Below are 22,524 nucleotides of genomic sequence, written 5' to 3'. Positions count from 1 at the left end.
CTGGCTGAGGAGCAGACACATAGGAAGTAGATTATCAATAACTCTTTTTTCTTCCTTCTTTCACTCTCTCTATACAACATCAATGAGCTGGAAAATGAAAGGAATAATGCAGGTTTAAGAGGCCAATAATTAGGTCACAGCTGATCTCGGGTTGGATCAGCTGACAGCTGGTGCCTTCGTGCCTTGCCGAGCAGGGTGGCTTGCAGCTCTCACAGGTTCAGGGAGCCAACTTTCCTCTCCCCTTTACCTCTTTGTCCCCTGGCTCTTGAGAAACAAAATCAAAAACCAGGAGTTTGGAGATGAAGGAAAAACAAATATCAAGTGTCCTTGCAAAATAATATTTAGGAAGAACAAAGGAAGTATAAGGGGTCCCCACAAAACAAGATAAAGAAAAAGCTGAGAGGAAGAGTGTCAGTCACAAAGATCTAGTTAAATGAACTTATCTTGCACATATATGGAAGGCGATACTAGCTTTGCACCTGCATGTAAATCTGATTAGCCAGGCAGAGTTGATAAAGAGTGATAGACTTTACAGGATACAAAGATAGTTCTAGTTGGGCAAAACAACAAATTCTGAATCTAGATTACAAATTATTTAAAAACAGCGGAAATGAAGGGGGTACTACTTGGGTGACGGCTGATAGGTGAATCAAAAAGAACGTGAACACCAAATGCCTCAGCCAATGGGGTAAATAGGGAAGGGCTCTAGCATCAGGATACAGGGATAAAAGAGGGGTTGTGTCCCCCAGTACTTTAAGAGATCCCATAGGAGTATGCCAGTATGCCACAGTGGACTCTCTCTTCATTCAAATAAAGAAAGCTGAAGATTCTCCTCTGTGTCTTTTGGGGTTAAATACGATTGACCAAGCTTATTGGAGCAGAAATTTTCCTAACAGGAGGTAAAAGCGACATAGTGTTTCTTCTGTGAACCTCAAATCCCCCTGCCTGCTGCCTGCTGCCTTCTCATCAATAGCACCATTTAACCACTGTACCCATCCCATCCCCATCCTCCCCCACCTCTGCTCCACCCAATCCCTAAACATAATCTCAATGTTTGCTTGTTTTAGCTTCCATAATCCTGTTGTCTTGCAAATCTCCTCACCATAATCCAGCTTTTGTCTGTCAATACAATTTGTTTGCAGTGGGGAGGAAGGGAAGTGAAACAATTACTGAGAATGGAGGATGTCTTTGGTACTGGTTTTCAAGGCTCTGCACATTTTCAGAGATGCCATGTAATATTGGGCACAAAAGCCCGCTTCAAATCTAAGCAGGGCTCACAGCCTCAAAAATGAAGAGTTTGTTGGATCGTGCCAGTGGCTGCTGCTGAATAAAACAGCATAGTATCAAGGATGTGCAACAGTGCTTGCATACACTAGAGCGACATCAGGAAAGAAATGTAGAACAGGGGGAGAAGCTCTATCTTCCCTCTGTGAGGAGCTTGCAGTGTCACCTTTACCTGTGCAAAGCAGATGTTAAGGCAGAGGCAGCAGTCACCACTGCAAGTAGCAACAAACAAGAGAGGGAGGAACACACACCGAGCCAGTGGTGATGGGCAGACAAGCAAATGTAATTGATTGGTAGGAGCTGTGGAAATTTTGTGTTTGCATGAATAAAGAATCGGCTTAATCAGACTAATTCCTTCCAGTCAAAACAGAACATGGGCTCCAGAACTCAGAGCAAAACCCTGCTGCACCAGCCAAGCTGCATACCAGAACAAAAGGGCTACAAATTTCACACAATTTGGATGTAAAATTGAGAGTCAGGACAAGTGCCCAGAAAACACTTCTGAATTCAGGCAGAAACTGGATGAAAAGGGACCACAAATCACAAAACTGGGTGAGGATGGTATGATTTGGGGTACATCTGAAAACATTTCCAGACAGACACAGTACCTAAGCAAGCTGCTTCTCAGGTCTTCTGAAATGGAAAGGATAAAGGGGGCTGCATGCCATTCTGTGACTGAAAGCAAGCCAGAAGCAATGCTTTCAAGAGATTATGAAAAGTAACATTAACACCCCTTTCCTCATGTCAGCTCTGTACCTCAGGTCTACTAGGAAAGGAAGTATTAAAACGCACATTCAGAATATCCCTACCCCTTGGGGAAGTCTCGCACAAGCTCTATGCAGAGCAAAAGGATTTGGGGATTTACACTGAGCTAAGCTTCAGACCCAAGTACTTGGGATGCTGAAAGCATATTCAGATCAAGTTGCAGGCACTGGTCACCCTGCACTTCCCTTTGCAAGCCTCACTGTATAAATGTCTGGTTTTTCCCAAGTACGTCACTTGAAAGTGCATTACAGCAATCAGCATTCTAGTTAGTAGTTTTCATTACTATTCACGTAACATTTTGATTTTCTTATGCACGGTAGTTTGGAATTAGGGGTTAAAACAATTAACCAAGGAGTAAAGCTTATTGGAGATTTTAAAACAGAGCAAATACTCAGTACCTATAAATTAAATAACTGTCAAATCCCAGCTAGCATTATCAGAAAACTTCTGCATCCTTCAAAGCAGTGGAAAGGACTCCCAGCCTAAAGGCCTCAAATGCATAAAGGTTCCAAGAAAGGCAGTAAATTTTATGAAGACACTGAGAAGTTTACAAGAACAATACAAAGAAGGCATACTGCTGTTAGGAGAACCTACAGCCAGAACTGATGGCTGCTTAAGCAGAGCTTTCAGAAGGGAGCTCAGAGGAAGGGATTGTGTACAGAGCCTGAGATAGGTGCTGGGATGCAAAGCTATTCCAGTGCTGCAGGAGTGCTCCCTCCCCACACTAATTTCAAGCTTATCAGGAATCTAGTTAATTATAGAAAAAGTTATGTTTTAGCTTTCTTCAAGAGGTGTATCCCTTTCTCTCCCTTGTCCCCACTGTCACCTCCCAGCTGCAGATGAGTATATTCACTTCCATTCCTCTGATGACCTTGCCCAGCAAGGTTTCCAGAGATAAGATAGCTTTTATCGCAACTTTATCCCACTTGCATTCACCTCTTCTCACCTACTTAGGGCTGAATTCCTTGCATTTATCATCTTATAGCAGCGTATCACACTCCATTTAAATTTTGATCAGTCATCATCTAAAGATATGCAGTTCAATGTAGTGCATTTTGAATCAAACAGCATATTACCAGACAAGGTGCAATATTTCACACTTAATTGCTTCAAAGTCTGGTAAAGATTCTCCCACCTCTGGTAGGTCAGCAGCATCACTAAGCCCATTGCACAGACAAGGAATCTGAGTCACAGAGGAAGGAAAGAAGGAAGCATCTCCTCCTATGCCCACATTAGAGCTGGCAAGCAGGAGATGATGCAGAACTAGATAATCCTAGGTAGTTACTTCCATCAGCACCCACAAGGTTCTCTCTATATATTCTTTAAGCAGCGTTATTCAGATCACACAGGAGATATTTCCCCAGAGGTGATGGTGTTTGAATAACAATAAACAGTACTCCTTCTGCACACCAGACGAATCACTGATGTGTCACAAGGTGCCATCCTGGCATGGTCAGAATGCCTCCATCACACCTTGAAAGGGGGAGGCAGCCATCTCACGAGAAGCCACTTGCTGAAACAAAGGGCTCCCTGTACTGGATGGCACAAATTATCCTGCAAGAGATTGTGACTGGAGGACGGTTTTCAAAAAGGAACAGCTTTTGATGTGAAGTTTAATGATTGTTTAGGGTCCTTGTACTAGCTTACAGACAGGCATCTTATCAAAGAGCTGTAGACATGCCCAGCTTCTTCCTGCTGACTCCCTGCAACTTTATTCACAATACCTGGAGTTCCAAGCAAGAAATCTGCCCAGTTTTGAAGTTTGACAAAGATCAGTTTCTCTCTCTTTCACTTCCTTCCCCACAACAGATACCCACATGTTATTCATATTTTCCTCATTGCAGAAGTTTGTTTCAGAGGTTGATAATATCCCTCCACGACAGGAAGCAAAGGCAAAGCAGTCAGGAGTCAGTGAGCATTTTGAGGAACTTTCTATGCCTGTGTTACAGTAAGGGAAGAAAGGATTATCCTGCAGGCGCCTGATGAGCTGACACTGGCTATTTAGCCCACACAGCCCAGACAAGCTCTATCAAATTCCAGGTGTGCTGAATAGTATGTTCTGCTGCATCCAACAAACGCTGAAGGAAAAAGTATAATTTTTTACTACTGTAATCCTCTCATTCTGGTGGATTCTGTGGCAGTTTGGGAACTATAAAAGGCTTCAATATCAATGAATATAACTTTTTCCACCTGCCATGAGACAGAGTAGCTGTTCTGCTGCATTACACAACAGTCCACAGCAAGGGAGAAAAAGATTCTATATCAAGAGGAGAACAAGGGCAGAGGGGCACTCAGAATGACATGTGCAGTAAGTGCACTTTCTGGCTAGCACAGAAAAACAAATAACTGAATGAAAAAGCATCACTGCTTCTTCAATGGCAAACAGCTGAGTTTTACATTCAGGCTGAAAGCAAGTCACTGAAGACCTCCTGCCTCCAATAACACACACAATTTTGTTTTAGCCAAAGGTGAGAGCTGCTGGTTCAAATAATCACACAAGTAAACTTTGGTACATTGTTAGAATGGACCTCATAGAATCAAAGCGTTGCATGAGGATTTAAGAACAGGTACTATTTTGACAAACCAGAATCAAGGCTTCGCCAAGTATTAAAAAATGTCTCAAAAACCAATCTCCGCTGCATCAGTGTAGCTCAAGACTCTCTAGTTCAAAAAACTTTGTTGCTAAACCGCGTAAAATGCATAATTGGAAGCTGCTTCAGGATCACTGCCACATTGGAATGAATATAATTTGTTCTGTAATCCACTTAACTAGGACACGCTTCCCCAAGGAAGAATGTTTACCTACTGGATTCCACAAGGACCTGATTTAAGCCAGCTAAACCTAATGGCAATAACTACCACTTAACAGAGACATTAATGCTGCTCAGTGGGGACAAAGTGCTTCTGCTGAGGAAAGTTTGCTGAGATCTGTCTATATATAATAACTCAAGATCTCAGCAGGTTTACATTAGGTTAAGCATCTTTCTAACTGGGACAAACAGTTGCTCCAGGTGCAACACACAGGTCTTCTGTTGTGCTGAAACTATACAACTTGCACTGAAGTAGAGAAGGATTTCAGGTGGCCCACAGCTATGCAGCAGCTCTCAAGAACGACTCTAATGATCTTTTATCCCATAAGACCCCATCATATGGTATCATGGACAGTTCAGGCATTTGTTCCAACAGGAGGGAGCCCAAGCTTGTATAGTCCCTTATTTATGTTCCCTTTTGAGACAGAAGAGACACCAAGATGGTTTTAATAAGCGTACATTAGAATATCAATGCCACCAGCATTGCTGGGAATCTTTTCTTCTGCACAGCTGTGAAGCTGAGCATTTACCCCAACTTCTCTTTCACGCCATTTATGTTTGGGCACCTCTCACCCAGCTGGGAGACTGCCAAGGCAAATGGCACAGATAATCTAGACTGTGATATCCTGTCCTCATTTTATAAATCCTGTTGGGATTTATAAGGCAAACATACAGGGGTAATTAGCAGGTCTTGAGCGTACCTGAGAAAGTATGCTAGGGTTAGGGGGGCAGGAGACGGACACATTAACAAGCCTGAACACAGCTAGCCTCTAATCCAAATAATGTTTCACTGTTTGCTTTTCTGCAGTTTCTTCCGCACTAATTCACAACCACTGTAACGTCAAGACAAGCTTCCGTATGCTTCATTTACCAACAGTAATTAATTTCAGCCTTTCCCCACGCACACATACATGCTCATTTTATCTGACAAGCAAGTCATGAAAAAAAGTCGACTCTCACAAAGAATACGGGTCAGCTATCACATGCTGCCTTTCTTCACAGCACTGAAAATCTAATTGGCGCATCTGCTGGACCATGGCCACCTTTCTCACCCCCTGCACTTCACTGGCACCTTCTGCCCCAGCTCAGGTCTCTTCCTTCTCCCAGGCTTCTCCCTGAACCAGAGGAAGGTTTTTAATAAAAAGGTTTTTTTCCAGATGAAAAAGAAATAACTGACTAGAAGAACACCTGGATACTTATCTCCCTGCCCAAATAATGAATCCGTTAATGACCACAAGGAAAGTAATAAATGCATTAAGAGGCTTAGAAGATCAGTGACAGAGAAGCACAGACTCTGCCCCTCCTGCCCTCCTATGCTCAGTGGTAGTTTAATCCACACCATCAGCAATGCTAGGAAATGAAAAAAGAAAGAAAATACCAGATAATTGATCCCACTTCAAAATACTTTATTATAAAGAAAGATCTACTTTTCTGTGAAAAAAAATAGAGTTTACTTGCTGCCTTGTCTTCTGCCAGCTGCTGCTCAAACTCTGTTACTATTCTGTGTCTGTGTTATGATCTGTTCTCTAAGTCAGTACACTTTTTATGAAATTTGGTAACTGCATTTTTTGCTCTCCTGTATGTCTCAATACTGAAGTGGAAGAGAGATGAAACTACAAGTCACAACACCAATGATTGTGACAGAAGGTCGCACAACTACATCAGTAGTTGAAATCCAGAGAACACTACTACAGGACTAAATTCACCATTACACGAGTAAAGCTCACCTTTGCAAAGAAGCCGAAGTGAAAGCCATATGTCAGGCAAATTTGACAAGAAAAAGGACAAACAACGAGATTTTAGAAACTGTTAACCCTATTTTCACTGTATCATCAAGCATCATTGTTCCATTAGGGTCATGCAGGTGGAAAGTACAGATATGAAAAGTTCCAAAGAGATGTCATGATTCCTTAATTCGCAGCAGATTAGTCACCTACTTAGAAAATAAAACATATTTTAACTTGAAATTCTGATGGACAAGAAAGAAGCTGAGACTTGATCATTTTCTGCTGCCATTCCCAATGAGTCAGGAAAGAAACATACATATGAAAGGTCTCAGATCCTACATACATACTATCAACAGGTAAAAGAGGAGCTGAGTCTGTTCTCCATCACCCCAGAGGTGATAGTTTGCACAACTCCCTTTCTCTCTGGGGAGGAAGTGGTGAAAGCTTTTTTTCACTCCTTGGACATCTTTCCAAGTCTTACTTTCATCTTGCAAGTAAATAGCCTTATCTCCCTCCCACAAACCATGTCCAGATTTCTTCTCACATTAAACAACGTATTCAGTTGTAACAGCAACCAGATATTTGTATCCAAACTTCCTAACTAGTCCTGGGAGGACACCTAGAAAATACTCAGCTCTGATGAAGAGTTCCTCTTCTCACTGAACAGATAAGGAACTCAATTTTCCAGTGTAGTGCTTACTGTAGAAACTTCTAGAGTTGACCAATACAAGATAGCTGGGACACAACTTTCACATCACTCATACTGAACAAAAAAGCGAGGATTTAAAGTTAGGCATGAACTACAAGCCCAAACTAAATACCCAAAGTCACCAGCTGCTTCTGGTCTGAGGTCCAACAACAACTCTGTGGAAAACCTAGAAAAAAGAGTTGAAGAGTGCTGAAGTTCTCATTAATTATCTGCAAACATCATCTGTTTTCTTGAGACTCTTCCCATATCCTGCATCTTGCCAAACAGTTCAAATGAACACAACAATGACTATAAGATTTAACCTATGGAAATAACATCGTAAGTGTGAAATTATTTCTCCAGCTCATGTTTGACCATTTTATGAAGTGGAATTTGTCATTCAAAATTTTAACATATGGTAAACTGGCTTCTTGTAAGAAGAGCAGCAAAAATGTGAGACTCAGAACATAAGCAACTACCCATCCAAGTAAATGAACAAGTTATATATGTCCAGCTGAGCCATGCATATAGAAACACAAGGCCAGCTGGATAGCTCGTCATAGCAACAAATAGATATCTGGTTTGTTTCTGGAGAGCACCACAAGCAATAGCTGACCCACATGCATTCAGCTGCCCTTTTTCAGGCACAAATGATTTTTTTTCTAGCTGACCAATTTTTTAGCTGCCAATTCTAAGGAAAACACTTCTCTGTAGAATGACACTGACCTTTCCCAGAAAATATCCATCAAGAAAAAGCTGAACCATAATAGAAGAAAATTGCCATACTTTCTCCACTTCTTAGTTAAAAAAGAGCATCCATCATTGGCACTGATAATTGAATCTTCTCATCAGTACATTGCCTACAGAACCTCCTGTGCTGGTAAGAGATCTTAAGTGGCTGCTTAAGTGGATTTATTTCAGGTATGCAGGATCAAAATAGCATATCTGAGGAATAGGATGCTGTAAAATGGCTACTGGATAAATGGGGCAACAGTCTTATCCAAATAGGCAGTGAAAGATCTCTAGAAAAATACCTTGTTTCTAGTTTCTCAAACAGGAGCCAATATTCACTCTCATTCCTATTTTCTTCATCTTTTCTCTGCCCTTATATCCTACCTGAATTTTACTTTCTCTCCATTTATCATTTTCTCCTTCTGTCCCTCTTCCTTTCATCCTCTCATAAAACAATTGCCCTTATTTTTCTTCTTATTTATTCTCCAGTAAATGAACGGCAGAAGCACCCACTTCGCAGGCCACCACTCACTTTTCCTCACTTCATTTTTCTTTTGGCTCAGGCTTGGCGGTTCCACCTCAGTGCTGCTCCCTGGACACTCCCACAGTGATGAATGGCCCTGAATTTTGCCTCTCAAACTTCCTTAACCTAAGAGAGAGTCTGCAAGGGAGATGAGAAGCTGCAGGAAGGGAAGAAACATCTAATACCTGCTGCAGTCAGCCATTTTGAAGGTCAGAGCCAAGAATCCCTCCCCCCTGCCTGCCATTTTGAAGCTGTCACTGGAACTGCAAAGACAAAGCCTGACAGTGTGTGGGACTGATGCTCCCTACAAGCCGCCACTGTCTCCTTTAAACAGGACCAAGAGAATGAATAAGCTCAGCAAGGAGAACAAAATAAGGAGAGGAACAGCCAGGTGCTCAACCAATAGTATGCTGACAGCAAGAGTGAGGCACAGGAAGAGCAGACCAGCTACGTACTCAATTTCTCACTTAAGTGCCTCATATCTCTAAAGAAACAGTGTGTTCAAAGAGAGGACCCTGTCAGCTCAGATGTTTTCCTCCTAGAGCTTTCATCTCACTATGGAGACAACAACTACATGCTTTAATTACAGAGATGCCTGTGCACACCTTGCTGTGCCCACCTTTCCTATTTTCGGCATCATCTGACAACAAGCCAAGCATTGCACAACATACAGAGGCTCTCCCCATTTCAAATAACATGAAACCAAAATATAGAGCAGCTTTGGAAAAACACGCATAGAAAAGAAAGTACTTAGCCACATAATGCATTTTCTGTACAGTGGCTTATCTTTTGCTCATTAATTCATCCTCTTTATGAACAGTAATCATCTGGAATGACAATAAACCTCCCTGGCAAAGTGATTATCTCCTCTACACCCAGATTTACTTTTTAAATTATCTTCCCTTACAAATGGCACATGCATCTCCTCCATGTATATACAATACCTACTGCTGTCAGGTATTTCCCTATTTGCTCAAGCAGTTTCTGCTGCCAATTTGTTGTGTCCTATATCGACTTCATGGAGAAGTGTTGCTTCTTGATCTATCTAGGAAAAAAAAATATCAGCTTCAAATATGTCTTAAGAAGAGGTCCAAAAGCATTGTGCCAAAACATAATCAGCACTTCTGGAAACAGTGCCCAAAGTGACGCAGCCACAGCTTCTAATCAGTAGCTGAACCAGCACTGTGATATCTGAGGTCAGCCTCAGCCATATCCTTATCTGTACCATCCATGCTATCTCTGACATAACATAAGAGCCTGTATGCCCAATGAAACTCTGATTTATCACTTTATCAACTTTGAAAGAATGTTTTCAAGCACGCTTTATGAGCTCCTCTATGATCCAAACATTTCTCACAGAAAGCAGAGCAAGTCCAGAATTATATTGACAACCAGAACTAGCACTGATTTCTAGCAAATTTCTGACACGAGGAAACTCAAATCATTTTCCTGACTCACTATTACCTCTCCAGATGATGACCTAAAAGGTGATGCTCCTTAGCATTAAGACCTGAAAAGATCTCAACAGCAAATCATGTATTGGCTAAGCTCATACCTAGTACAAGTTTTAATTACTTGAGCAGCAATGCTGACAAAATTTGCCTCTCAAACGTAGGATTACCTTACCCTAAGGAAATTGAGGAGAAAAAAAAAAAAGATATAAGAAAATGGGAAAGAAAGAAAGAAATAGGGAGTAGCCCAAGCTTACAATTATCATGGATAAAGGACAGTCTCAAGCAGGGAGCGATTCAACCGTGTCGAACACCTTTTCTCCTAATCAGACAAGAACATGCTCATTGGCTGGGGAGAGGGCATGCAGCCAGCAGCAGCTCAGAGACAGTATAAGGTTAAAATACCAAAGCAGTCAAGACATCTGCAGGTTTGGAGGCATCTTTGGCCAAGTTTTTCACATTTTTTTTCACATATTATTGAAAAGTGGCCTTCACAAATCAGAGCTTCTCTTCATCATTTTGAAACAATGAATCCCCTTCACACTTATCACAAACTTGTTAAAAACTGAAGTCAGTAACATAAGTCTTGAATAGTTTCCCCCTATGTTTTTCCACATTGGTTGAGTAAAATTCCAATACTAGTGAACTTGAATTTGTATTATTAAGGTCAACGGAGCTAAGAGTTTATCCCTACCATCTTTAGAAGGTTCTTAGTGTCCTGTTATTGTCTTCCTAAACTCTGTGCAAGTTATTCCATCTTCTCTTGTTACCAAGTCTATAAATGACAAAGTGTATTTCCTTCTCTCTTTACTCTTGCACAGCACTGACAAGCATCAGCAGAGTTCTGTGGGCACCACAGACTAGAGCAGAAAGGAAACGCTTAGGGTAGTGTTGCACTGGCAGAAATGCACATCCCATTGAACTCAAAACATCAGAAGGAGTTATAAATCAAGACTGACATATGTTGACAGAGATGCAAATAATTGGGCTTGCAGACTCTGTACCTGGCCCATGGCAGATGCTAAATGAATTTTCATGAAGAACTCAACTACTTGGACTGGAAACTGGAAACTACAGAATGCAGGAAGCATTGTTTATTAGACTTTTAAGCCCAAAAGTAGGATCACTAGGCTCTAGCCTGTTGGACTAGCCACCAGTCGAAGAAAAAGGGAATGTTCCTTCCTTCAGAGAGTTGAGTCTCTCAGTAATGTTTCTGGGGCATCTGGTCTACTTCTGAATATAAACACAAAAGGACTGATTAATCTCACTGCAACCCACGAAGAGCAGTAACAGGAACCAGCCTAAGGCTTCTTAGCACTACAACGAAAATGGAAGTTTGAAGGAGTTGAGCAGTTTCTATCTCCAGAAAGGAGAAGGGCAGAAATAATGGATAAGGACACAAGAACGAGCCCTGCCAAGACTGAGCTGATGCTCTCAGAGCTGCTAGAAACACTGAAGCAGTGGCTGAGGAGAGTGCAACTGCTGTCAAGTACCACACTGCTGCAGTAGTAACTCTTCCTCTCCTCATGAACTCCAAGTTCACCCCAGTAGCACCCAGTTTGGCTTCCTGAGATATGCACCCAGGGCCCTAAGGCTCATGCTGGTTCAACACTCAGTTCTACCCCGTGCCCACAAACACCAGCTGCTCTGCACACAGGCATGGGTCTTGCACTCACAGAACACCATAATCAAGTACACACCAATTAGATAATGTGACATCAAAAGTGAGAGTTCAGAGAAAAGCAATATGAAGAATGAATAGAACGAAGGGATTGGTTTACAGGAATATTAACCATGAGGTGTTTTTATTGTTTATCTTCAAAATGGGATTACATAAACCAATAGCAGGTTGTTTTTTTTTTTTTTCCAGGGTGCAATTCTGACTTTCCTTGTTTAAAATTACAGACCAAGTTTTTCAGAACTGCCCAAGGAAAATTATTATAGCTCTGTGTGCAAAAGTCAGTTGAATAGCTTAGAAGTGATTTGTGATGGCAATTACTATGACTATTAAGAGGAACTGTTTGTCCATTCTGAACACGAGAATCTGAATATTGACTTAAAAATATCCACTGATCTCATTCCAAGACAACATCCCCACCCAATTATTTAGTTTCAAGTACAGCCATTATTAAAAGTACTGAAAGAAGTAAAACATTCGAATATATAATTTTGTGTCGTAAATTCAGCCCTGTTTAAATCTATCTGTCCTTACTGTGTTGAGCAATATGCAGTTTCTCCAGTTTTTGTTTCCTAGGGTTTCCTTCCAGTTTACGGAGGTTTCAAATAACAAAAATAGGTGAAAAAAAAGAAACAAGAAAATAAAGAAGGTTTAATTAGTCAAGAGGACAAAAGGTTATCCTTCATTCTCCGAATTTCAAGATAGACTTTTTTTTTTCTTCCAAATAGAAGGTTCCTGCAGAAATTGATCAAGGTAGAAAAGGGAGCTTTTTGGCTTCTCACACTCATTATTGGTTTGAAGCAGCAGCAAAGATAATAGCATATATCAATTAATGCTTTATACTTTTTGGATAACATTTTCATGTGTGAGTTGCATGAAATGAACTCTGCCAATTTATACAGTGAAGCCTTCAGTTCGCAGGTTTGATTACCAATAGTAGTTGATCCTGTATTGCCATTCACCAAACATCAGATAAAAGAGCTGGGCTATTGTTAATCAAAGATCCCACAGAGATATGAACACTAACACTGCATGGTTGCTTAAAATCAAGCCATTCAACTGTGTCTGGTGCATTTTCTCTTTCACACTCAGCACTCCACGTGACAGTAAATGGATCTATGAAACAAGGGCCTGCTCAGTTTGCTCCTCACACCTCATCAAGCCGAAAAGTGAAACCAGGGACACGGAAGGGGCTGCGGTGGTGTACATATGATTCTTGAGGAGAGGGGTCTCAAGGTTCTCCCCACTTCCTCCTCACATCACATTAAATTGATTCAGGAAGCAGTTCATCTGGAAAAAATACCTACTGACAATTTGTTTCAAACAAACAGCTGCTGGCAGATCTCCCATCTCCAGCGGTATGCAAGTGTTTTGAAACATAAAAGGCAGGGAAACTGAAATTGAAAATTGATCTCACTGCAGCCATGCAGACTGGAAGACTGATTTCCTAGCTGCAATTTTAAATAACTCTTTTTTCTCTCCCCACCCACCCCCAATATACATTCACATTTCACCCCCCTGATTCTCTGTCTTTTGTCAAACAGGAACAAAGACTTTCACCATCTCTCTCTTTCTCCAGCCTTCTCATCAATATTCTATTACCAAACAGGGCTTTAGCTCCTTCTTTTTTTCTTTAAATCAATAAGAAGCGAAGCGATGAAAGGGAAAAATTAAAAACTCTGGCAGATAAAGGAAACGGCCTTTAAAATAAGCTAATCGCTGCTAAACATCAACAGCTCACTCGAGTATCACAAAAATCTCCTGCTACAACATATTTCATCCCACATGATCATGAAGCTACCTGGGGCTGCCTTCCAAAAGGCAACCAAGGAAGGAAAAAAAAGCCCCTAGAATAAAAGCTTTAATTGTTCTTCAACAATGGTTGTCACCTAGACACAGCAATCTAGAAAAACAAGAGTTGTAAGCACCTGGCTTCTGTGTCAAAGTGTAACTAGGGAAGTCCCACAGATCATCATAGAATTCTTTTGTGTTGGAGGGGACCCTGAAAGGTCATCTGGTCCAACTCCCTGCAACGAACATCTACAGCTGAATCAGATTGCTCAGAGCCCCATTCAGCTAGACTTTGAATGTCTCTAAGGATGGGGTTTTCACCACATCTCCATGAAACCTGTTTCAGTGCATCAACATTCTTACTGTAAAAAACTTCCTCCTTCTGTCCAATCTAATTCTCCCCTCTTTTCGTTTGAAACCGTTTCCCTTGTCCTATTGCAGCTGACCTTGCTAAAGAGTCTGTTCCCTTCTTTCTTACAGTTCCCTTTTTTAGGTACTGAAAGACCACTCTCAGGTCACCTCAGAGCCTTCTCTTCTCCCTCCTGAAGAGCCCCAGCTCTGTCAGCCTGTCTTTGTAGGGGAGGTGTTCCATCCCTGAGATCATTTTTGAGGCTCTCCTCTGGACATGCTCCAACAGCTCCATGTCTCTTCTGTACTGAGAACTCCACATCGGGACACAGAACTTCAAGTAAGGTCTCTGCAGCACAGAGTTGAGGGGCAGGATCATCTCTTGACATTTATTCTGAGGCAACCCAGGACACAGTTGGCTTTCTGGGCTAAGGGCACTTTGCCGGTTCATATCCAGCTGCCATCCAACAGTATCCCCTAGCCCTTTTCAGTAGGACTGTGCTCCATCATTATACCTCCCAGCTTGTACTGATAGTATAGGTTGTCACAACCCAGGCAGAAGACCTTGCACTTGCATTTGTTGAACCTCATGAAGCTGACCTGCTTGAGCCTGTCTAGATCTCTCTGAATGGCATCCCATCCCCCAGGTGTGCTAGATGCACCACACAGCTTGGCATCACCTGCAAACTTGCTGAGAGTGCATTCTCACTGCAAGGTCACTGCAGTTCAGGCAGCCTCCAATCCTGATATCACCAGTGAGTTTGCTCACATTGGTGAGCAACATCCCCCTTGTAGGACTGTTTATTATCTGGCTCAGAAAGTTACCCTCAACCCATTCTAGGAGCCTTCTGGATCACTTACATCTTGCTATGCTACTTTTCCAGATGTCAGCAGAGTGGTTGAAGTCCCAGAGCAGACGAGAGCCTGCAATTACAATGCCCCCTGTAGCTGAAGGAAGAAGGCTTCACCAACAGGCTCTATTTGACCAGGAGGCCTGTAGTAGACACCAACCACAAGGCTCCCTTTGTTGCCTTAGACTCTAACTCTCACGTAGGCTTTCAGCTTGCCCACGACCATTCTTCAGGGGAAGTTCTTCACACTCTGTTTCATCCTTAATGTAGAGGGCAATGCCTCCACCCCCCTTCCTTGCCTGTCCCCTTGAACAGCTTGTAGCTATTAATAGCCTCATTCCAGTCATGGGAATCATCTCATGGTGGTTTCAGTGATGCACCTACATCGTGGTTTTCACTGGTAACATGATATCATTGATACCTACCTAAGCTTCCTCTGGACACAGGGGCAGCCAAACAACTTTACAGCTTTTTTGCTAAGGAAATGCTTCAGCACCTCTCCTAGGTCCAATCCCTTCCTGGAACACCACACAAGGAGCAGGCAGGATTCAGCTGCAGTGATTTTATACACGCTAAAAGGATATTTCCAGGATATGCAATATCTAATATTTTGAAATATTTATCATGCATGTAACTAAGAAGACACTGAAACAATTTAGAATACACTGAAACAATTTAGAATAACAGCAAGAGGGTAAAAAGTAGGTCCTCATGAGATTTCCAGCACTACATATAATCAGTCAAGATACAGACAAACCCCCTGACTGAAATGCTACTGCTTTTTAACTCTCAGTGATGTAAGCTACAAAACCTTTATGAATCCCCCTGGATCATTGGTTGGTACATCACAGCTGCAGTCCTCCAAAGATGTAGCTCAGTTACATTAGCTTCATTGAGAAGGCCACTGACTTAAGGGAATGACCACACCAGAAGACTGATTTCACTCTACCATTCTGTCACTTTCCTTGCAAAACAGTGAGGTTAAAAGTGAAGAAACAAATACTTTTATTTTTTTTTACTATCATACTACTCTTTAAAGTAAACAAGTACCATTCCCCAGGGCAGAAGCCAAGGAGAGACAGGTGAAGTGATTCAGGTGTCTCTGATTTAAGACTGAATATAAGGAACAGCATTACAGCATTGCTGTTAGCAGTCATACCTGTTCTGTTATTCCTCATGTTTCTTTGCAATCAAAGTTCTTTGAGGAGGCACACTGTAAGGCAGTGGAATCAAATTGCTGACTGCAGTAAAACTGGCTACGTATTTTCTACAGGAATAGCATTTAGAACAAGAAAGCAAAATTAATTCAAAGATACAGAAAGACCAATAGGAAACCATTTAGTTTGGACTCACTGCAGTTTCTCATCCTGGAACAGAGTACATTGCTCCTTTTCTGCCAGCTAACAACCTCATTACAGCTCGTACATCATACACCTGCACAAACACCATTGATAGCCCTCTGTTGCCCCAGTGCCCTGCTGTACTGCAGGGTACTGGACTGTCCAGTTTCTATTAGAGGGAAGGCAAAGAAATTCCATAATCTCCTAGGCCTTTGTTTATTACCCTATTTCCCATGTAGCAGAGTACAAAGCAGCCCACAGGTGACTTCCTGTGTTCCTGTTACAATCAGAAAGATTAATGCAGTGGAAGGGCGATACAGGAATGAAACAGCAAAGGGACTAGCACAAATGGAATGGTGTTACAAAGGAAAAGGAAAGGTGCTCACCTGTCTGTGAAGGTCTAGGCTCACAGGAAAGACTCCACAAGTGAGGGATCTTCAACCAGAGATCCCTCTCCCAGTGGCAATCAGCCCTGCCACTGAAATGAGGTATAAGAGAGGTGCAGCCAGGCTCCACCCCTTCCGATCACACAGCTGAATTGCATTCATCTGTGCTCCCAGGGCTGACTGGGTCCTTTCTTCAGGTGCTCAATCACTGGTTCAGGCCAGGATTCAACAGTTCCCATACAGTTCCCTTTCAATCTTCATCTGCCACTCTGTTATAGAACAAAGTTTCTCGAGTTTTGTGTTATTTTCATACTTGGAAACAAATGCATATAGCCTGGAAGCAAGCAACAAGTTGAACAGAGAAATTTCCTGCTCCAGACCACCAAAGGAGAAAAGAAGCAGTGATAGAATTGAAGGAGCACACTGTGAAAGTCCACCCATCCTTAGATAGATGACCATGAAACAGAGCCTGTTCAAACAAAGTAATACAAATACATTCCATCACTATTCCCAATCATCATTTGTCAAAAACAACTTACAAATTTTCTTAAGATTAGGAATACTCTTTCTTTACTCATGTTTAACAGAGTAAAAGATTTTCAGGGAACAAAACAGTGAGTTAGAAAGTGCTGCCATCACTTCCAGGAAGTGCTATGCTGGTACAGGAGATGGAGTCTGTATTTCTCTTTAAGCAGGGAGGCCACGACCTCAAGCACTTAAAGCAAACAAAAGCTTCTTCTCCCTCTGTATTACTGCACTGCACAGTGTGTTCTTTCCACTTGGTGGTGGCATGGTCTTTCAGTTATGAAATGATGATTCCTGCATAAAATATTTTGGAACCTTGTAAAATATTTTGGAACTTTGTGTACCACATTACAATCTTGAATTCTAGCTTTAAACTATGCAGTGAATTTGATCTGTTTAGCTGCAACAAGGAGATAAGAGGGAACAGAAGAACTCTGAGGAAATGTGCACCTATTTCAATCAGTGTTTCTAAGTCAAAGCACCAAAACCAGAATAACGATGAGCTGACAACCTTGTCCTATTCCTGTAATGAAGAAATACCTCAACTTTTTTCAAATCTCGTGTTTTCCGTTCAACTTCCCACACTTCCCACATTGCCTCTTTCTGCTGCATTCATGTTCCTCTTTCCATTCCCACAGATCCAGCACAAGCCAAGCAGTGGGAGAACATGACATGAAAAGAAAAAATATCAGGAAATGTTTACAGCATGTTGCTGTTTCTGATCAAGTGGAAGTTGGCAAGTGATTAGGTGTTACCTAAATTTTTCCTGCTGAGCAAGCCAATCAGATGAATGAAAGTTCCACAGGCCCATAATCCAAGTGCACCAGAACGAAAGGAACAGAACTGGGCATGTATCTCCCTGAGATGCAAAACTCATGGAAGTGTACAAAGAAAAAAAAAATAAGGCCAGTAACCTGGGCAACCACACTCTGGTTAATCTGAGATGAGGAGAGGAAAAATGCTTCTCAAGATTAATAGCTAAAGTACTCAGGGATTAAGGATTAAGAGGAGAATCCTGTTTGGTAGGATTAAGAGGGCTGGGTTCACATGAAAACCTCAACCAGTGAATTGCCTCCAGCAAAATAGTGGGTTTTATTATGATAATTATTATTTTATTCTTTTCCAATAAATGAAAAACATCAGCAGGAGGCCAGGAAAATCCATCAAAGGTTTAGAAAATAAAATCTCTGAGGAAAGGTTAAAGGAACACAAAGTCAAGACAAAAATCAGATATTAAAAACAAAAATCAGCTCATGTTATTAGTAATGTGGCAGATTATAAAGAATGAGAGATTTAAAAAAATACAATCAACTTCACTTTCCAGATTTCATGCCGTGTGGTCTATTTCTTTGCTCTTAGCTCAGCCGGAAGCAGGTGAGCTGGAAACATGGTAAAACTCAACCATTTTGCACATGAAAAAAGTACAGTTTGAAGACCTAATGGCTGACGTCTCCCAGAATGCTGAGAGCTTCAGTTTGACACTCACTCTTGCTTGCTTGCCATTGACACACGACTGGGGCATCTAGTTAAAGGGTAGAAGGGAACAGCAATAAAGAAGAGACTGTGATGTATCATATTAGTCTAATAAAGAGAAAACAAACGTCAGTCCAACCTGAATCAAAGCATCCATTCAAAATGTAGGTTAAGCAGCTTGCCTGAAATAATTTCCAGTGATAAAACAAGGAAAATCTGAGATCTACTCCAGTAATGTATTAGGCCCTATCCATGTACCAATAAGAACATGCAGAGAGAATTATTTTTTGTAAAAAAAAAATAAAAATAAAAAGTTTGATGAGCTATACAAATCAATTACTCCTGTGAAAAGTGAGATGGGCCCCATAAGTGAAAGTAAAAAGGCAAAAAGGCTTCACAGTGACTGAGAATAAGGGGGTGAAGGGGAATAGTTAGAGATAGTTTATAGAAGCAAGAATGTAGAGCTTGTTAGAAAATAAGGGATGGCGGACACTGTGACTGGGATAGTGAGGGGAATGAAGGCCATAAAGATAAGGGTTTAAGAACAGCCTGAGGACATTTGGCAGGGAGGTAATTACATGTCCATAGGGCAAGAAGAAACCGGTTTGGGGGGGGATGTCTCCCTGAAAGCTCAGAAGTTTACAGCGAAAATGGTCAGAAGCCTTCACAAGGAAGACGACAAATCTTCATCCCATGACCCACTACGCACGCACAACAGGGGAGGGTCTGCATGCTAATGAACTCTCAGGGGTGTAATGAATATGTATCCAAATTCCAGGAAAACTATCGATTACGCATTAGTTCAGCCTATATCTGTAGCACGATTTCTCCAGACGGTGTGCAAGCTAGGCGGATCTATCCCCCTTGCACCCGGTGCCTGCGCAGCACTTGAATAAACCTTACCTGCTTTGTAATCTTACTTGGATTACAGAGTTTGATTTCGCACATCACCTGTATATTCAGACAAACAGAGATTGCCAGAGTTATGAAACTCTGGATGTGAGCAAGGTGTTGGGAGATGCTGTGGCCATGTCAGTGCAGGAAAAGTGGCAGGTTTGCACTGCACTTGCTGAGCTAAGTAATCTGCAAGCTGTGAGGACTGCTACTGCTCAGCCACTACAAATGCTCTCCCACTAGTCAGAGTTGGATCTGTCAAACAGCATAACAGCTATCACAGGAGATCAACAAAGAGAAGCAAGGCCACAACACCAAACTGCAAGCAAGGACTGTTCTATTTAGTGGCACCTTACTGGAAAATGCTCCTCCCTTGAAGTGTAAGCCCAACCTTTGCCTTGTGTGATGGCAGATGGCATCAAGCCTAAACCTTCTAGGCACAACTTACAAGGCTCTCCCAAGAGAGTAAAAGCTCAGGAGGCTGAGACCAAGAAATTAGCTTCCCATCATTTATTTCTCTGAAAGAACCCTGGTCCTTTGGGGCTCCTGAAGCTGGTACAGGAGCAGCAGGTGGAGATTAAACTGATTCATCGGGGAAAGCAAAGTGCAAGCACAGCACAGGTGGACTGAATTTGTACACACAGCTAGAACTTCATTAACATCCTGGAAACACCGCTGCCTCCTCTCCGCTTTGCCTGCAGCTGTGTCTCTCCTTTTCCCCCTCTATTCTTGGAAACAAGATGACTCACCTTTCCAATGAAGTCTAGTTGGCTCTGAGCCCTGACCCTTTTCTGTACTGCAGTGGCTGGGAGCTGGAATTTGCTTGAATCATTTTTCTCGGCACTAAAGCAAACCAGCAGTGTCTGCACAGGCTGCTGGCAACACTTGTAACCTACCACCAGCAGCACTTCTGCATGAGCAAGGAATGCTAATACTAAGACTCAGAAGGGTTGCGTATCTGGTTCACAGTCTATCTGCTTACTTCCTGCTGAACAAGGAACACTCAAGGTTAACAGAAGATCTCAGAAGGAGCAAAGTGAAGATGAACCTGTATTGCAATAAAGCAGAAAGAAAATGCAATTCTTGATGGAAGAATACTTCCATTATGAGTTTTTCCCACTAAATATTTTTAAAATCCAAAATTGACTCTGCTTTTCTGTCCACATGCTGACAGCCAAGACAAATTAGCTCCCCTTCAACCACCACACCAGTGGAACTGCTTTCTGATCCAGGCTGAAGATCCGCTGTTGGAAACTAATGGCTTCAAAGATTAAGACACAGGAATTACTGGCACTCAGTCTTCAATAGGGAATATGAGGTCTAACAAAGATATTATGGCTATGAAGATTGCATTCCGCAAGCACAGGGGACATTTCACAGTTCAGGAAGATTAAAGTGAAAAATTGAAGTGGTGTAAATGGTATTTACGCTATCATTACCACAAGAAGGTTGCTATGATGACATCACTGCATGAAGGTGTGATATAAAAGCACACAGATTTTACAGTGAATAGGGAGCGAGCTGCTCTGTCCACCATAATCACAGAATTTGGCAAAAGCAGGAAGACTAAGAAAATGAGAATCTATTCCTGACAAAAATAAACAAAGCATGAAAAAAAAAAAAAAAACACCTCCCTTCAATTGAAGTAATTGAAAGAGAAAAAGCAGTAGACAGCAGAACAACAACGAGTTTGGCTGAGACAAAAGTTATTTACAGCAAGGTCTGGCCTCTCACTGACACCATGTAATTCCAGGCAATTGCACTTTCAAATAGATGTTTTTGGAAAAAATCAACAGTGGCTTTGCTTTCAATCTAGTGGAAAATGAAGTCCTGCGAATGTGTTACATAAACCCACAGCAGAAAGAGCACTGCACACACAGAAGTGTGCTGGTGGTTTGATGGCCTTGGGCTCAGTGATGAACTCTGCAGGACTCTGTTCACATCTTCCAGCTCTCTCATCACACGCAAGCTCGCTGGGTCTCACATAATTCAAAAACACCCTATTGATGCATCAGATTCTGTAGCAGTGAAAGCCTTCCACAGGCAAAGTCCTGCTACCTACACTAGTTCTGTCTACTGAGGAGGTCTAAGGAGAAGTGCCATCACCAAGACTCAAAGATATGTCCTCCCAAGCCAGACCTTTGGGCACTGACTCTGAGCTTTTACGAAGCATATCTACTTGCGACCAAAGGATTGTTCCAAAATTTACTACTGATTGTGTCCCGCAGACACCTTCAGTCAAAACCAGTGTATGCCCATATGTCCACTAGGCTGCTTCCTGAGGCTGCAGTGATCAGTACCACTCTGATCAATGTATCTACAGCTCTAGAATTCTTGGGAAGTTCTGTTCTACTAGTGCTATGTTAAGCAACAGTTTTTGAATGTTAACTTCATTGACAGCATATAGAAAACTGTAGGAAACTGTCCCTGAAACAATTAATCAAAATATTCAACTTTGGAATAGCTTTAGGAGAGTGACTATCAAAAGCAAAACTACTGTAAATGCATACATCTGACTTCACGGAGAGAGGACTGGAGATATTACCATCAGATGCCAACATAATGAAGACTACAGAGGCAGAACAGCCAACTCCAAATACTCCCCATCCCAAGCTGCTCCTGGGTTTAACCCTCTCCCCAGAACACAGTGCCAGCCCCAGAATCCATTTCAGGCAAAGTCCAAGGAGAAATGCAACACAGCTTCCTCAGGGCAAGCCAGAGCTATGGAAATTAAAGGGTAATGCTGGATTTTGAAACCTCTCCAACCAGATCAGTTACTATAGCATTTCAAACGTAGTAAAAGGTTTACTGTCAGTGCACATTAAACAGGAAGAAGTGTTAACTAGCATTTTCCTTGGTTCAAGATGCTGAAAAAACGAGAGAAACCTGGAACCTGTAATTCTAAATAAAAGCTTGACAATCTGACTGGAAGAAACTGATTTTTCTCACCCCAAATCTGATAACTGTTTTATTCTGACATTGTGAGCAGGACATGCAATCAGGCACTGGGGATAACATAATAACAACAGGAGCCCAATACGCCAAGCACGGCCCGCAGACCTATCTCTACCTGAATCTAATCTGCAGTGCTCCAGAGAAAGATGAAAAAATTAACAGTCAGAAGCCCATCTACACAAAGGTGGAAAATGTTCCCTGCCCTAGACAACTGGACCAGTAATAAAGCTCCTTTACAGGCTCAAACACAGATCTATTAACTGCAAAGCATTATAAACCTTTTCTACTCCTCTCCAGTACTGA

General features: G+C 41.9%; 1 protein-coding gene across 17 annotated transcripts in view; it reads right to left on the bottom strand.

Annotated features, from left to right (window-relative positions):
* Positions 1-22,524, bottom strand: part of NRXN3 (neurexin 3) — a 947,214-nt gene that overhangs the window by 778,971 nt on the left and 145,719 nt on the right. The window contains exon 1 of one of the 17 annotated variants that reach the window (XM_085225419.1): positions 16,375-16,529. The exons of 14 other annotated variants lie outside the window; for them this stretch is intronic. The gene's annotated coding sequence lies outside the window, so the exon portion shown is untranslated. Of the gene's footprint in view, positions 1-8,308; positions 8,600-16,374; positions 16,530-22,524 lie in introns of those variants that run through there. 2 more of the 17 variants (XM_085225421.1, XM_085225420.1) reach the window with 2 other exon arrangements.

Source organism: Meleagris gallopavo, chromosome 5, assembly GCF_905368555.1.
Source record: "Meleagris gallopavo chromosome 5, MGAL_WU_HG_1.1, whole genome shotgun sequence".
NCBI classification, from domain to species: Eukaryota; Metazoa; Chordata; class Aves; order Galliformes; family Phasianidae; genus Meleagris; species Meleagris gallopavo.
This window is presented reverse-complemented; position numbering and strand designations above follow the sequence as displayed.